Below are 18,111 nucleotides of genomic sequence, written 5' to 3'. Positions count from 1 at the left end.
CTAAGCTTTGGCCATTGATACGATAAATCCATATTAAGACAGGGCCAGTCACTAATAGTTATCGGTAGCACTTAAATAATAATATTCAATAAAATTTAAAAAAATCAAAAAAATTTGACTCCAAAATGTCCGTCTACTTGAAACAACTCAACACAGTTGGACGATTGCAATTCTAAGAGGCACAACCTCATCATGTCTTCTGGCATTCCGTGGAAATCCTCATTTACTGTGTCCTCACCGTCAATCAATTCAACCAAAGTACACACCGAACCCTTAAATCCATTTCCACAGGCCTGGAATCATCAAGTCCAGTCACCCATTTATACACCAAATCGCCCCATTCTCTGGCCTTTACCCAGAAAATGTAACAGGAAGTGCAGGACGAGTCCTTCCATTGTGCCCTCCCTGTCTTGACAAGATGTTGGAATATAGTGGATATGCTTGCGGTGGTCAACTGGCCTATTTGTGCTAATATGTGACTACGCTGAATTTTCTGGTTAGAAAAAAGTGCCCTGGCTTGGCTTATGGTGAGGAAGTAGAGGGAGTGGCATCTGCAATATGACAATATGATCTGCTCCCAGGACTCCAACTGCCTGTTCCTCACGTCGATGTTCCTTTGTATTCTGAGTTAAGTTTATTTTATGTTAAATACGTAAACATTGGAGGAAAGTCATAAATTTCAGGGAATGAAAACATACAACAACAACTAGATTTAAAAAAATATATTTTAATTAGAAAAATATATTTTTTTATTATTTTTTTCTGGTCATCTTCCCAGAAAGCCCACCATCGAAATCATGGACTCTCCGATAATATTCGAGATGGCGATTTTCCGCTAACAAACTTTTGACTTTACCACTTTCAAGTCAATTGGGAATTGCGAACTTTGAATTCACAATTAAGAACTTCAAATTTAAACCGCAAAAATCAAATTTAAAAATACAAACTTTTAATTTCAATTGAAAATTTCAAATTTATAATTTGCGTTTTATCAAAATATTATTTATACTAACTGTAATCATATTATGAGCAACATAACAATTATTATTTTTTAATTTAAAAATCAAAAAAGTCTATTTATACTAACTGTGTCGATATCGTCATACAAAGGTAAATGACGGTGGGCCGGATTGCCATCATTATCATGTCTAACTACAACATGATCGCCGATTGCAAGGAATTCCTCGTCGTTTGGCCATTTTCTTTTTTGAGACATTTTTAAAGCTGCTTGAAGAGTATTTATTCTTGCCTCCTCCTGTTCTTTTTGCAGAACATTCATTGGATTAAGACTATCTTCCATCACATTGTCTATTGTGTAATTGTTACTCAAAATCTCGTCCTATTTTTATCAAATTAGAGGTTACAGAATCGTCGTCGAAAGCCAACAAGCCTTGATAATCTTCAAGGCAAACTTCATTCGGGAAATTTTTACGGCAAAAGGAGAGCATACCAGATATTAATTAGGAATGGGTTAATTTTGAATCATTTTTTTTGTCACTGACGTATACTAACATATTGTGTGTCATGCTTTTAATTTTTCCGAATTAATGTAATTAACAAATATTTTATTAAAATTAAATAATAATTACAACTAATCTACTAAATTTTTTGAAATTAGAATATTTATAAAATTTTCAAAGAAAAACTAAATATGAATTTTGAATCATTTTTTTTGTCGAGGGGTGTACAATGTAAGTTAGTGACTCTCGAATTTAAAGTCATAACAAAAGAACGAGATACTATTTTTGATCGTCCTTCTTTTCTCTTACAATATAAATTAAAATTGGATTCATCGAACCAAATCAATGTTCTTCCAGTCGACTTTGCTTTTTGAAAATAGTATAGTTTCCGTCTAAAAGTCAAATAAAGTCGGTGATTAGATCATCTAGGAAAACATTTGTGGACTCTATAGCTCCGAGTTGACATTTCATACTCCACGCGGAGCGTCTGTCTCGTACTTGAGCAACACAATGATTTGTTCTTTACTCTTTTCGTCATTGAGCAGTTCTCGGAATTTGTTTAGACTCTTATTCAATATCCCAGTTTTTAACAAATTGCCTCCTGTAAATACAATTGGAAGGAAATCTTTTTTAAACAAGAATTGAACTTCTCAATCAATTTATTGTCAATATTAGGTAAAAAAACAGTTTGATTCAAACAGATCTTGTTTTCAATTTAAAAATAAATTTTCATTAATGCGGTCTCTGAATACTTTGCTTACAATAATCTGTCACTAAATGAGTCTCAAACTGTTTGGGAGGTATTGCAAAATAGAGTGGAGAGTCTTGAAAAAAACTACCAACCTCAGACGCCCTAAAAAATGTATAAATCTTCAAATCTGTATTTTGCCATTGATTTCTTGCTCACATGAAAAGCCTCGTAGAGAATACAATCATTTTTGACAGAAATGCTAATCATTGTGTTACGGCAAATAATTCTGTCACTTTTTTGATTAAAATTTTCTCCTGTTTAACACCCAAACTCTTTTAGCTTGTTAATTTGTCGAAGAGCCACAAACTCAAACGGTTTATCGCACTACAAAATGTAGTTCTGTGAAAATAGAGTTTTTTTCATCCCAAGAAACGCTAGTTATTGCTTAGGTCGTGCAATTCTGTCAGTCGTTTCATTCATAGAATTACGTTTGTTTTGGACATGTGTGAATAGCCACATTCAAGTATGGTCGTTATATTTTGCTTAGATTTGCCTGATTCCTTTGTTCATGAATTACATCGCAGGATAACTACCTCCTCGTCTTAATTGTTTACCGAATCCTTTACTGAATTGTTTAGGTTGACCAATGGAGACTACGGTTTACAATTTTTTGAGTCGAAATAACTTCTTTTTGATACTTATTTTGAGTCCCTTTGGTAAGTCGTTATCATTGAATGCTGGCTGACACGCAAATGTGTGACTGATTTATCACTCTCTCGCTTGCCCGACCTCTGAGTTGCCTCTGAGAAATAATTGATTAATGATTTTTCATTTTTTTGAAAAATTAATAATCAATCATAAGGTTGTAAAATTCAAATTATATATTAGGTTAATTAAAGTACAATTTAATGATATACTAACACAGCGGTTCTCAACCTTTTTAAGACTGGGGACCACTTTTGCACTATAAAATTTTGTGGGGACCACCTTAAATAAAATAAACATTTTTTGGTATTAGCGCACAATTTTTGGCCTCGTCAGGGCCAGGTTTAGACATGTTCGAATATTTATTATAAAATAACATGAACATTATGAAAATAACAGAAAATTTAATAGTAATTTAGTGAGATTTCTGATCTTGTTTGCTCAGAATAATTTTACTTATATCAGGCTCTATGTTCGACAAAGCTACTCGCATATCATCTTGTGCCCGTAGTCTATTCTATATTTTGTTTTTAGAAAAGTCAGACACGACATCGGATTTTATTCGTCTTCATAAAATTGTCAAAATATTAAAGATGTCCTCTCCACGAGTGTGTCCATCCATCTCCAAACAAAATAAAAACTCATCAATAATATTCTCATCATCAACAAAGCGAACATAGGACACAAGCTGACAGACGTTAGAATGTCAGTTGACTCGTCCAATTGAATACTTATTCTGCATTTACTTTTATTGATTCTTTCAATTAATTGCTTCAGGATATCGGATGACAATTCTGAAATTCTACGGGAATTGAATCGTTGGATAATGGTATGTCCTTAAGTTTGGTAACTGCATCCGGACCAAACAAAATTCGAGCCATTTCAAAAGCCGCTGGTTTGATTAACTTTTCACCAGAATTATGTGCAGCTTTGTTTTTTGCGATAATCATTGAGACATATTTGTTTTAGATATAAATAAAATTACAGCATATGATGCTTCTAATCTCGGTTTATCTTGAGATTTATTAAACCACTCAAGCTTTGCTGTAAATCAAACTTCGTTCTTTTGACTTTAAAATATTCATGTGAGGAAGAATTTTCTGGGTGTACAGACTCTTTGGCGCCTAAGTTGAGAAGGTTTCAGTGAATTGTTTCCCAAAATTTTATGGCAAATCATGCATTTTGCCTTTATTTCATTATTTGGGGCAATGAATTTAGTGAATCCAAATTGTACGTAAGAATTCGACCAAAGACGACGATTCTTGTTAACCATAACTAGAATGATAAACCACGCTAATCAAATCAGATTAATTTCAATGTTTTTGATTTATACTTAATTGTACAATTAGTTTTAAATTTAATATATTGTTATTTTTCGAAAATTTCTGGGGACCACTAAAAATTTTCTGGGGACCACGATTGAGAACCGCTTGATTAATTTCAATGTTTTTGATTTATACTTAATTGTACAATTAGTTTTAACTTTAATATATTTTTATTTTTCGAAAATTCCTGGGGACCACTAAAAATTTTCTGGGGACCACGGTTGAGAACCGCTGTACTAACAGATGCTTTAAAATAAATAAATTAAAATAATATGTCACATGCCTCATGCGTTACCATGCCTGACGCGTGGCGAAGCCGTTCCCTCGGATCACAGGAATCGACAGACGTTCCAGGAGCCAAGAATACTCTCTTGGATCGTGGCTTGTCCTTGGAATCCGTCGGCCGAGCGAGCGAAGGAAGCGGAGTGTCTCGGGGTTTAATAAATTATTTTCATTTTTAATTGAATGTCAAACCATGTAGGTCACACTGTCAACTATGTAGGTCACCTTGGTCGCCAGTGTGGGGCGCGACATAATATGTCACATGCCCTGTTCGTTACCATGCCCCGCTCGTTACCATTGCTCTAAATTTTTAAAATTTCAATTTAAAATATTTAAATGATTGAAATATATTACTTATTAATTTAAAAATTATAATATTATGGATTTTTATTTTTTCAATGCTTAACCATTATCATTAAAAAACAATAAATTAAGCATGCTGTTTTATCTCATGGTTATGGTTAGGGTATAGGTTAGGGTTAGGGTATAGGTTAGGGTTAGGGTGAAGGTTAGGGTTTGGGTGAAGGTTAGGGTTTGGGTGAAGGTTAGGGTTTGGGTGAAGGTAGGGTTTGGGTGAAGGTTAGGGTTGGGTGAAGGTTAGGGTTGGGTGAAGGTTAGGGTTTGGGTGAAGGTTAGGGTTGGGTGAAGGTTAGGGTTTGGGTGAAGGTTAGGGTTTGGTGAAGGTTAGGGTTTGGGTGAAGTTAGGGTTTGGGTGAAGGTTAGGGTTAGGGTGAAGGTTAGGGAATTGGTTGGGTTTAGGTTTGAAAAAATTTAAAGTAGAATTTTCGAATGGAGATACAAAGATTGTTCACATGAAAAGAATCAAAAAAGGACAAATTTAATTTTTCGTTTTAAACTTCAGATCTATATATGATTTTAAACTAAAAAACTGGATAAAGTTTGAGTTTTTTATAAGAGATCTACAGATGATTTTAAACCTTTATCTTTTTACATTTCAAAAAATGTTTTAAATAAAACTAAAAACTGGTTAGAGTTAATTATAAAACTATCAAATTATGTGCCTTTAAAGCGTTTCACACAATTCACATTTTTAAAATATGTTTTAATGTGCTTATCAGTCAAAATGGTTTGTTGTATAAAAATATTATTTTAATTTATTTGTTTTAAAGCATCTTTTAGTATATCATTAAATTGTACTCTAATTAACCTAATATATAGGTTGAATTTTATGTCGTTGTGATTGATTAATTTTTCTAAAAAATTGAAAAATCATTAATCAATATTTCTCAGAAATAATTCGGAGGTAACGAGTGGGGCATAGTAATCCCTGAGGCATGTGACATAATATTTTCACTTGAATGATTATTATAAAAAATATACAGACAGAAAATTACAATATTCAAAGATCTGATTTACAAATATGCTGTCTAAAGTCTTTTGCTTTTAAAACATGTTTTTTAACTATGAGTCGAAAACGGAACTGAAATAAATGTTTATTCAAAAAGACACATTTTCAGAATCTCGAAAGATGAAAAATAATTTTGACAAGTCATTCGTTAATAACATGGCTTATTAAAGACGAATGATCTATTATTTAATGTTAGCAACAAAATAAAGTTCAATTCATGTCTATGTATATTAAAAAGAACTATAAAATCCAGTCTTCTCTAGATATTGTCTATTTTCCTGCCCCAATATCGAGGAGTATGCATAGCCCTCGAAAAGATATTCAGTTGGCTTTATCCTGTCATAATTGAGGCTAATATCTGACCCGGTTCTTGATTTGTTAAGAAGTTTGATCTTTTCTTCAAAACTTGCTTCATAAAATTCTTCAAAACATTTAAATGAAAATACCCTGAGAAGAAATTGAACTTTTCGAAACTGATTCTCTATTTTTTAAATTCAAGAATCTCAACGGAACTTTTTTAAAGGTTTTTGACAGACAATGATCTGGCCATCAAACAATAATCGGGCAAAAACCAGTTTTTTGTCGAGGCAATATTTCGCATTCGTCCTTGTAAAACATAAATTAATTAAATGCGCCAGCAAACTATTTAACGTCATACTAATTTTCTAAACTGAATGTTTCCGCATAATTAACTAAACCAAGCAAACTCAATGACATCTTAATAAACGTAACCTCAATGGGATGTGATGATAAGTGGTTTAGTTAATGTATTCATTCTATAATTGTTTATTTTTTGTATTTACTGTCTTAAAGCTAAAACAGAAGAACTGGGATTGTCAGGTGACTTGAAAGAAAAGTAGATTTTCTTACTGTAATACAAACTTAAAACATGTCGGGATTTTGACGTCAACAGTATAATTTCCCTAAAGTAAAAAAGAAATGTTGATAATAACTGAATATTAACGCCTTAAACTTTATTAATAAAAAGAAACTAATAAACTAAGTAATTTTCAAGTCCAGAGCCTTCGAAGTGAATAGAGGATAGTACTCTACGTACCTCCTCCCCTCTTCTCTGGAAATATAGATTTCCGAGAAAGTGTAGTCCAGCGCCTCTCGCTGACTAAACGTCAAGAAAGGACTGGATCGGCGAGCATCAAACGAGACACTCTCCAGGTTCCTCTTAAGAACAGTTGATATAAGCATATAGAGATCTACACCCAACTGTCTTAAATACCGGTTGTGGTATTTGGAGACCAGTCCATTCCATTTTATCACACACGGAATGACATGGACTTTGTAGAATAACAATTCAAATTAATTGAAAAAGTTAATTTTTAAACACATTAACATTAGCAGTCAACCAAAACTCATCCAATTCAGACTGTTCGGAAAACATGAAGGGAACACGGTTAATGAAGTATGAGGAATTCGCCGCGTAAACAAATAAAAAGGGAGGCAGAGGTTGATAACAATTTTTAAATATCTTTAATTTTCATTTCCATTGATCAACTGGTTGCTAGGGTTCAGTTTATAGGGATACTGTATCCACATAACTGGAAGTAAATTAGTGGACAAAAACTTCTGAAGGTCTTTTAATGAACCTGACTTTCTGTTAAAGTTTTTTTAACATTTTACGAACATGGTGCAGGTCAAAAAGGCAAATGATAAATTTCAATATGATAGAAAAACAGATTTACAAATCCATCCAAATATGGAACCAAACCCTTGCAATGTCCATATGGTCTTAAAGAAAATTCCGAAAGTGGCTCAACTGATAAATATATAAAAATAATTGAAGATTTAAGTTCGCAATTTAATGCAAGATTTCAGGTTTTTACTATTTAATTTAACCTGACAGAGCTTTAAAGAAAGTGCAACTTCAATGAGATTATTTGCATCTCCATTAATTATGAAAAGTGAGGAGGTTTCCGACATTTACCAACTGGAATTGATTGATTTGCAAAATGATGTTGAACTGAAAAGTTTGTTCAGCAACATTTCAATAATTGACTTTTATTCGAGAATTTTGAAGAACCGATATCCGAATCTAGTCAATAATGCAAAGAAAAATTTAGCGATATTTGGATCAACATATGTCTGCGAATCGACATTTAGTAAACTTGTCCGAATTAAAACAAAGTTTCGCAGCAGATTGACTGATACTCATCTATGTGATTTGTTACGTACTTCAACTAGTATAATTAAACCTAATTTTGATTATTTAGTTAATAAATAATTGTCACAGGCTGGATAATGCCCTGGGTTGGATAATACCCCCTTAAAAATTTTATCAAAATCAAACGAAAATAACCTGATAATTAATTAAAAATAACTTGATAATGGAATTAAGTCGATTTATTCAATTTTTTATTAATTTTTTGATTGAATAAATTTTTTCAAGAGTCGGCAAAAACCGGCATCACCAATTTTTTTGCATCAATAACGTATTTTATTATATTTATACAATTTTTTAGGTCTACCATTTAAAAACAAATATTAAAAATTCATGAATTTTTATTATATAAAAATTTTTTATAGGGCATTTCCGCCTCCTTTTCATTTTTTCTCTGGCGAGAACATGGCTTTCATACACACTTTGTTGATTCAAACAATCGTTCTCGTTTTCGAAATAATCGGATCCAATTATCTCCGATTGACTTGATTCAACCGCTTTATTTCCATCGAATGACAATAACGCCCATCTTATTTCCTCCGGGATTAAATTATTTCCTCCCATAAAAATTTCAAAAGGTGTCCTCTTGGTCGTTACATGCTTCGCCTGTTATATCTATAAACGATTTCTTGATAGAAGTCTTTATAGCTTCCGAAAGACCCATTTGAGGCACTAGTTGAGCTAATCCACCTTTTGATCGTTTGATTGAATCTAAAGATAAATTTACAAATAACTTGTCTTTCTACTTGACCCTGAATCCATGGTGCTTTATTGAGTTCCTTTTCTTCTTTGGGAAAAAAGCGTAACCTTTGGTTTTTGTATTTGATGAATACTATCCCTTCTTCCTCGAAAATTAACTGTTCTGCTAATTTTATGTATCTTTTTTTTCAGATTTCTGAAATCGGTCAATATAGAAAACATCTTTTTAAATATTTTTGATTACTTCAAGTTCATCTTTGGTAAGGTTGAGTAAAACCATTTCTGAAATATAAATTTGATCGATTATACTTATTATTTTTTCAAATTGGAAAACTTAGATAACCAAAATAAATTTTCACGATAGATTAATTTGAAAAGAAACTTTGATAAATTACAAAAATAATTAAGAAAATCAAAAAATCTAATCAAAATTAATTTGAAAAAATATTTATTTTTTTTAAAATAACGTTGAGGGGGCATTATCCAACCCAGGGCATTATCCAGCCGGTGACAATAATTGTTAAAAATTATTTGCGGCCCCTGATTAAGAAGCTTGAGAATCACTGTCTTAAACCAACCAATCTTCCCGATGCAGTTGTTTTAAGAATTATCCAAGTACAATGGTATTCAACTAGGACTACATAACAGAATCTTGTTCACATATAAACTGACACCGACAAATAGCATGGCAATTAATGCCGTGGAGAGTGAATGTGATGTATTCCACATGTTATAATACCTGAGCCCATTCAAACAACTCGACAGATTAACAGTGTCCCAATTGGTCTCCAGAATATAGACAGGCCAATCACAACCAAATCCCCACTTTTATATATTTAAACACAAATATAATCAATAAAAAATCAGCCACGCTTTTTTTTCGGAATCCGAAAATTGCTCATAAACTTAGGAAGGATGCCCGCCGGGATCAACTGATTGATACTCAAGACGTTCTCCTGCGAAGGTTTGCTGTCGACTTCAGGCTGAGCAAGCACGGGGGACACACCACCCTCATTCTTCCGACTCGGCTTGGGAGACTCGACATAGCTCACTTTCTTCGGACGACCACGAGGCTTTTTGGGTATGTCCTCAGAAGACTTGATTCGACGTTTTTTGAAGGCAAGTTTGATGTCCTCTCGGAATGTATTTTTGGGGGAAGCCTTGAAGGGCAGGAGGGGAGCATTGGGGGAATACCCCCCTGGAGTACGCATACTGTCCGACTGAGTGTTCTTTCCACGGATTTGTGCAAATGTGGGAATTCCGTACTCCCCCATGGACTTGTGGGAAATGTACTTGTCTATGTCGGGAGGAGGAGAAATCTCCGTGTCTTCCTTCAAGTCTGTCTTGGTCTCCTCCACGCAATGACGGACAGGGATGGATGGACTCTCCGCGTACTCCAATGCCCACAGTAAATGGGGGATCGACCAGAGACGACTAAATATGCGGGTCAGTCGACGGGAGAGTGCTGGATAGTCGGGGACAGAACAGGAGACATTCGGATAATCCAAATGCAAATGAACTAAATAAATAAAACTAAAATACCAGTAAGCAAATCCCCCCGGTGGACAACCAGGAAAGTTATTTGTCGAGAAGTGGCCTGCACAACAGTAATATTCCGTCCAAGTGGAGTGGGAGGACGACTTCCACATTTGTCGATTATTAAATTAAAGAATATTTGAGTCCGAACAAGTCGGAGAATATCAATCAACTGCTCAGAATGACCAAAACGTATTTCCCGAATGGAATATAACTCCACTCTCACAGGAGTACATACATTGAGTGCCCCCTCTCTGACTTCCCCTCTGTCCACAGACACACCAGTGACTGCCACAATCTCCTCCACCATGTCCAGGGTGATGGGCATATCCGAGTGGAAGGACAGCACATAAAATGACTGTGAAGAAATGACAGAGCAGGAAGGCCACTTCCTAAGACTGAGTGAGTCACTTTACAGTGAAGTGTCGTCAGTGAAGGAGTGACATACCCTGTCCAACTCATTTCTGGCCAGTCCCTCCAAGTAGAGGACGAGTGCATTTACATTGGCCGATCTAAACATTACAAACGTGATCACTCGAGAATTGACAAGACTTCTGGAATGGGCTGGAATTAATCACTTAAAGTACTTGGGACTGATTGGCCATGACCAGACTGGCACTCTCCGCTCTACACGTATTTTCCAGACGGATCTCAATGTAGAACCCTGGGTGGCTCAGGAAGCAGTCCAAATTGATGTTAGAAAAGCGAAAGTTGGCAACAATGGCAGCACATTTTAACATTTCGACAATATTCGGGAAGGTTGTTGGCACTCCACCGTCACCTGTCCCTCTGGTCAGTCTCCCTGTCAGACATGTGCGTATTTTAGAGGCCATCAGAGGACTGGTGTCCTATTATTTTCTGAATGTTAACTGACATTGGATAAATGTTTGAGTCGCTCTATTGAACTGCTCCACGACAGGCCAGAGTGAACAAGTCTGCCCAAAATGTCCTGTTCTGTCAAGTTCATTGAGGCACCACAAGAAAAGAAGAGATTTTTAATTTAAATTAATTATTTTATTAATAAGTGCCTACCAATTGGAATTATAAAATAAATAAAATTATAAAGTTCTTGTGAGAATGCACATCCGCGAATGCCTCAAATGCCAGTCCAATTCGTACCGGAACAAATCTTTGTGTCTAATGGTGAACAAATGCGGACATTTTATGTGGTGATTACCAGTCCTAGTCGTAGTTGTTCGTCCTGTGTGGAGTTGCTGTTTGACCACGAGACAGGTCTCTGTCCCATATGCGACTTACACCTCTACAAATGCGACTACAAACCCCAAACCTTCCACAGTCCTCAAGTCGAGCAGGACGTGATTATTCGGAAGGCAGTCTGGGACGAGTTTGTGATAAATATCCACATAGACTGGCCTTAGAAGAACATGTCTTTTCTTCTATCTCCGAGTACAATGACTACACAGAACTCCTCGAGACCATAGGCAGTGTCCTAATCACATTTTCTAGTCTACAACCGGGTTTATGATATTGAGAACGTGGATCACCTTTTGGGGATAGCCAGGAATATACGGGACACTCAACTTGAGAGAGTACTTGGTGGTCTCATTTTAGAAATCGGAGAGGAAGGAACCAAATCTCGCCCCAGTCCAGCATTCCACCTCCCCTTGTATTCTCACTGATGCCCTGGAGACTAAGTTGGATGGAATTAATATTTGTAGACTGGCGGGGTGGCCACTGTCCAGTTCTTTCCACACTGCCGGGGGATTTCAGGATTCTCTTTGTGCCAGGATGCTTGTTTCCGCGGCTTTGGACGGGCTGTGTTTTGTGGGGTGACTGACTTATTTGTTGTTTAATTTCACGTTTATTTACTAAATATGAACTCAAAAGTAAAAGTCGGGCTTTCCAATGACTTTTGACACTAAGATGTATTTAGGCGGATTTATTGCTGAATTAAAACGATTTTTTTACGTATGTTTTTTTGTATTTTGTGCGTCGAAAAATGTGTTTCTCGTAAACCGACTAACTGATATTTAACTCAAAGACTTTTTCTACTCGTGGATTATGCACTTTTCATATCCAAAGTTAATTCTCTGTTCGAAATCCCTGCTATAACTATAAAATCATTACACGAATGCAAAATTAGTTCTTACAAAACACCTAATTTTAGTAATTAGATGTATTTAATTCAAAATAAAGTTGGTTATGGACGGATAGCCAGACCATTGACTCACCCGGCTTTATACCTGAGTGACCGGATGTGTCGGAGCAGGCTTCAAGTGGACGTTCCCTGTATTCCGGATGTATCGCCTGCCAGGGGGACAAACATTCTGCCATTCCCACATAACTATATATTTCGTATTTCTTCCTTTTGGGAGTTCAGATAGAGCTTAAGGACTTTCTAGTGATACATGCATGTTCTGGACAGAAAAAGAGTTCACGCACGCGACGTCCAAACCAGACACTTTCCCGTTTAAAAGGAAAAGTCGGAGTTTCTGTTGTCCTTTGAAAAGATCTCTAGGTTCCAGTTGAAAGCGGAATCCAGCAGTACAGAATGACCGACAGATGATCGATTTAGTTCGTTGTGCCACGAGGAGCGTCCAATTTTGTTAAAAAATGAGAGGGAGTCGAGCTTTGTGGTCTGTACGCCTTATTGAAGCTTGGTCGATACGGGTAGACCGCGGCGTATATCTTTATCCATTCAGTAAGCTAGTTGCTTATAGAATTTGGCCGTTCTCAACATAGCTTGGGATAGATAGCCAATTCCCCTGTAGAAAGAATTCAATATGGTGGCCGGCATAACATAACTTTCGGAAAGGCGGAACATTTCGGAAGCCTTATTATTTATGCCAGTTTCAGCCCCTTCTGAAATATAGGGAATCAAAGAAAAATCAAGTTTTCTAGAAAACTAATTGGTGAATTCGTCTCTAGAAAGAAGCACTCGTCTCGATTATCCCACTCGCAGGCTTCATTTTAAATGATTTCATCAAATATTATAATTGTATAATAATATATATTAATTTGTTTAAAAAGCATTAAAATACTATGTTTAAATTAATATTCAGAATTCGAATAATGTTGTACTTTATACTTAGTAATTAGAGAAATGAGAAGTATATATTAAGCACAATTCCCAAATGGAACGCTTTTATATCTTATTGGGCCTCTCCTCGTGTATTGTCGTACTTTTTTCCATACTCCCTCTGAAAATAATCCTCTTCCTTCTCCTATTCCTCATATCAGCAGCAATCAGGTGCCTTTGTTCCCACAGTCCCAGTCTCCTCTACTTCCTTCACTCAGAAATAGTCGGCGGGGCTTGGCCTGTCCATAAACTCCCTCGAAACAAGGCAGGACTCGGCTTTGTACGACTTATGGACATTTTCAGATTATAGACAAACTAATAAGTGGAGAACCACGTCGAGTGATAGACTATTCCATCACAGGAGTGCCCGATGTGGACCAAATATTGCAAACTGTCTCAACTCGTGTCTTATTTGCAGATAATTCATCACATCACTCGACAGTACATTTCCTCCTGGTACAACGAAATCAGTCCAGAACAGGATTTCCTTATTATTGTGCGGACTAGTCTTCAGACCTCGATTGCCACGTTTTGCAAACAGTCTGACCTGGCCTGACTATGTTTAGTGCGAGGAATGTTAATTGGATCGACTTTTTTACTCTCAGTCTGGTCGATGAGTTGGCCACCCACTTTCGACTGTACAAAAAGGCCAATGAAATGATTCAGGCAACCGACGGTGGTTTGAAGGAGATTCAAGTCTAGAGGAACAGCAATTGGAAGGAGTTTTCTTTGATTTGGAGGCCAAAATGAAGGGAATCAGTCGAGAGCGAATTTGTCTCTCATCTCAACTCGAACAGGGTTGGGTTATTTAAATCACTCAGAATATTTGGAAAGTCTCTGCGAAATGCTCATGTTTGAGTTACTGCCTTCTCCCCTCTTCGAATGTGTCTCCCTCAGATATCTCATACGGGTTGTGACCTCAATTCACTTGTAGACAATTCTGGTCGAATGCGTCATGTCCCCGCTAATGACCAAGCTGAGTGACCCCGACTATATCAATCAAAATATAAACTGGCTGGTATAAGCACATCGGTTAAACTAGTTACTCAACTTCCCTATAAGTCGTGAATGTCTTCTTAGTGTTGTCAAATCTGCCATTTCACAGGACGAGATCGAGTCCCTGGTGCAACTACTCGACGGGGACATTGCCAAATTCGGAGCCAAGGACACCGGGGGGTCTGGAGGCACGTGACTTTCTCCACTCATCTTTTCAGTGGCTGAAGTAAAGCAGACACTGAGTTCTCTCAAATACCTCAAAATTCTGTGTCAAAACAGACTGGAATTTCTGAATAAAAACGAGAATGTTTCGGAGGACGTGCTGGATGTTTGGTGTGTTTATTCATGGGTTAGGCACACCAGTTGAAGACGTATCTCTCCCTGCCCTCCCTCTACAACATGGGGTTCGAGGAAATGATTGAGAGCTACGTGGCCTACACTCATTTCTCGAGTGGGGACTGACTAGTAATGACTAGATTACCTCAATGGAGAGAAGATGGAACATTATCTTAATTTTTACACCAATTGTATGGTTTGGTGATTCTGGTGTAGTTTTTAGTGCTTTTCGAGTTCTATGCGGCAGTGCAAGCCTGGTTGTGAAGAGGCCAATCAGAGTTTTCTTACGATGGGGAGGAATATATTCAACAAATACCTCTCAGTGGAGGTTTGGTGTGTTTGTATATCTCAGAATGAGTTTCGAGTTCATTTGGACGAGGACGAATTGGCTAAAATTAAGCATTCCCTCGACTTGCAGACTGTGCATTGTGATTGCTTCACATCAGCAAGTGCAATGGTTTGACATTTTATTAATTATTCGATTTATAGGTCAAAGGTTTATTAGAAAAAAAGTATTTTGATAAATTTAAAAAAACAATTTACTACTCTGCCGCACTTTTGGACATGGGATTGATAACTCCGAGCATGGAGGATTGCACTGGAGTGGACGAGTCTCCAAGTGAACGGTCTCCGGAATTTGTGAAAGACGACAACGTGAGCATTTGCGGATATATTTATGACTCGGGTTATCTCCACAAAACATCCCCAGAGACCGTCTCAGATGGGCTTGGTACCCACCGGGAGTACAGACTGGACTGCAACGAGACATACCACACCACGGGGACCATCAAGTGGCGGGACGACATAACCCGCCGATATCAACATTTTCACAAATTTCACAAAATCCTCAAGGAAATGGTAGAAAAGTATGTTTTTTAGTTTTAAATAGCAGTTCCCTCTTGCCAGAACTGCCTCCTCCAAAAACGGCGTCTTCGAGTGAAAAGGATTTGGAAGTGAAGCTGAATTTGTACCTTCGGGTGGTTTTGGTCGGGTTAGGAGTAGTCCCTGTCCTGTCCTGCTCTCCAACATACTGAGCCACTCGTTTACCGTCTATTCAGTGAGTTTTTGCAGCCGTGTCCGTGGAGTTGTTGTGAAATGGAAATCAGGAGGAAATTCGGTCAAAATAAGGTTTTTATCACAAATAAGTCAAAGAATAATAAAAAATTCGTATTTAATAATTTTATTGGGGGGCTTTTACGGACATCGATTTCTAATCCGATAAAGCGGGAGTTTCCTTATGACGGTTTCCCCAAGTCCGAGGAAGTGAACTCCGAGCAAAGGGACAGTATTTCCACGGAATCGGGATTCTACAAATTCGATCAGGTTTTCCACTTGAAAGGAAAGTTAGGAGGAGGGGAATATTCCTTTGAGGATAATCCTCTTGTTTGCAGATGAGTTGTTTGATTTGAAAACGGAGAACCGTTGGCTGAGGCGGAGAATGGTGGTTTTATTCCGCGAGGTGATCAGAGCCACGTACGGAGACACCATCAATAAGTTTGGCATTTTGTTACTTCGAAGGAAAATTGTGGATCAAATGCGGTCGTTGGTGAGTCGGGACCAACTTGTAGTTTATTTGAAGGCTTTCCGGTGTTTAATCTGTTTTAACGGAAAGGGACTCTTTCTGGCCAGGAGGAGTTGTGGCGGAACAAGGACAGCCGCGAGATTTCCAGACGAGGATGAGGACGAGACTTGTGACTCGATGTAAGCTCTTGTCGGCGATTCCTGGTGATGTGGGCTGAATGAATGTTAGACGAGGTCAAGACATTGGTGGGACAACACACGGTCAAGAAGGGAGTGAGTCTGGCCTTCAACATGTTCCAAGTGCCTATTTTGAACCGTCGACTCACCTATGTCCTAATCGAGCGTTTTGTGGAGAGTCTACTCAATAATCCGCAGATTATGAACACACTTAATAATTTCCATTGTAGTAGTAAATTGTGATTTGTGTTGCTTATGTTGGGACAAATCCTGTTTTTTTAATAATTAAGGAAAGGCAGTTGTTAGGGATTGGTTGGGGCTTCTCTCATCCCTCTCTAGTTTAACCTCGCTTATATTAGCCCTTGTCAAAATAAAAAGCACGGACTGTATGGTAGTTCTGTTGAATGGACAAAAGCAGTCTTTTTAATGTAGAAATATCCACCATTGCCGTTGTTAAATGACCGCCTCTCATGCATCTGTTGAATAGTCCATCTTTTTCTCAAACATAAATTGTTTCCTTCTATCCAAAATCTTGTCTTGTTTTTATGAACACGCTAACAATAGTTTTATTATTTTTAAACAATTCATTGTGGTGTATTTAATGATCATTCCGAATATTTTTTATCAGCAATTAAGAAATCGAAGAATAAACATAAGGAAGCCTCGACCCCGGCACTATCAACGTCGTCTTTTGGAGTCAGTCACAGTACCGATCCTGCCTCCCAATGATTCCACAATGGCAGAACAGTGCAGCATTGGAATAAGAAACAGATCTCAAACTAAACAAGTCTATTTTTTCCTATAAATGACCAGACTAATCACTACGAGGAATATCTGGTTTCCAAATGCAAAGAAATTCTTCAAATGAGACTTGTTGCTGTTTGCGATCTCAAATCTCTGCCCTACAGAGCCTACGAGGAAATGTGGGCTGACTGTCAAGAACTCGGCCTAAGTCTGAATATGTTCAGCAATACAATTTATCTGTTAATCTGTCTTATCATTCCCAGGAAGGCAATCGAGGAACTCGACATGAGTGCAATGCGGCCACTTTTTTGTTCGAGGAACTGCCTTATGGCGTGTAATCATTTGGACTTTGGAAACATTGCTAAACTGACTAAAAAGTCGCCTTATTTCACGATTATCGGTAAGTCAATCCAAAGTAGTGTTAGCTGCCAAGGTGGACGGACAGTTGTTGACCAGGACACGTTTTTTGGACATTTCGGCCACTGAGGACATTGGGGTGGTGCACAGGCAGGTCTATTCCTCTCTCAAGTCGATTGGGCCTTCTTTGCTCAGGTCTCTTTCATCTCCACAATTGAAGTTGACTAAATTACTTGATGCCTATACTTTATGATTATTTGGTTAAATTTTTAATAATTTTTTTAAATAAATTAATTTGTGAATTTATTTTAATGGTATTTAAAATTTCAGGTGAGACCCTAAATTTATTACAAGGATAACAGTCAGCGGAGATTTGCAATGTTTTGCAACTTTCCGAGACGCCTTAACGAGGTCCCTTTCCAACATCGAGCTCGGCCTTTCATCAATCCACGTGGAAAATCAGACCAGCACATCAAATCTACAAATCAAGGATTCCTTTCAATTTGTTGATTTCTCGAATGATCTGCACTCAGAATCTCTGAACGTGCTTTCTGTAGTCATTCTTGTTGCACATATTTTTGTGATTAAATTAGTTGGGATATTAAATTTATATTTTTAGGAGAATATCCACGAGGACCAGGAAATGTACAAATGGCTGACCAAAATGACAGATCCTTCAATAAGAAAACAGCACTTTGCT

The sequence above is a fragment of the Octopus sinensis genome, unplaced genomic scaffold (genome assembly GCF_006345805.1).
Source record: "Octopus sinensis unplaced genomic scaffold, ASM634580v1 Contig13674, whole genome shotgun sequence".
Taxonomy (NCBI): domain Eukaryota; kingdom Metazoa; phylum Mollusca; class Cephalopoda; order Octopoda; family Octopodidae; genus Octopus; species Octopus sinensis.
This window is presented reverse-complemented; position numbering follows the sequence as displayed.